A 744-nucleotide genomic window follows, 5' to 3' on the forward strand; every position below is an offset into this window, starting at 1 on the left:
ACCTAAGACTTGCTAATAGCTGGATGAATGTGAGAGAAAGAAAATATGCTACACTCCACCTTGAAGTGTCTTTTCGTTGGGTCTTTATCAAAGAAGTGTTTGTTAATGGAGTTAAATTAAAGGAAAGTCTTGAGGGTCTGATCTTGCAGAACTCAAAGGTGTCGTGTGATTTGCAAACATTTTATTTTTTGCATTATAATGTGGGGATTATAATACAGGAAATAATTGCGGGACTATTTAATGGATATATACATTTTTTAGATGTTTGGTTCATTGGATTAAAAGGGGACATGCAAGGTGTAATATAAAACGTGAATTTGGTTTTACTTTAGATGAATTTGGATAATCTGTTATTTTTCCATTTTTCCAATTTTAAACATGGCTTTCTTAAAGGACTTTGGGAGACTCTGGAGAACGGTATTTTTATTTGATTATTTTATATTGTTATTCCTTATTTCAACCAAATGCCCCGAAAAAATCCCACATTTTATCCTGGAATTTTCCTTGTCCTTCAATTAGATAGCTCATAAAGGTCCTTAGGTTAGAACATAAAAAGCCAATAGGAAATATACATATATCATCAACGACTAGATTATATTCTGGTGTCCTAGGCGTAGAGGAACCACACCAATCCATCCCGAACTTGGTGGTTAAACTCTACTGCGGTGACGATACTGTAGGGAGGTCCTGCGGAAAAATAGCTCGACGCCAGGATGATAAAAAGCTTAACACCTCTCATTCTTA

The sequence above is a fragment of the Nicotiana attenuata genome, unplaced genomic scaffold (assembly GCF_001879085.1).
Source record: "Nicotiana attenuata strain UT unplaced genomic scaffold, NIATTr2, whole genome shotgun sequence".
Classification (NCBI taxonomy): domain Eukaryota; kingdom Viridiplantae; phylum Streptophyta; class Magnoliopsida; order Solanales; family Solanaceae; genus Nicotiana; species Nicotiana attenuata.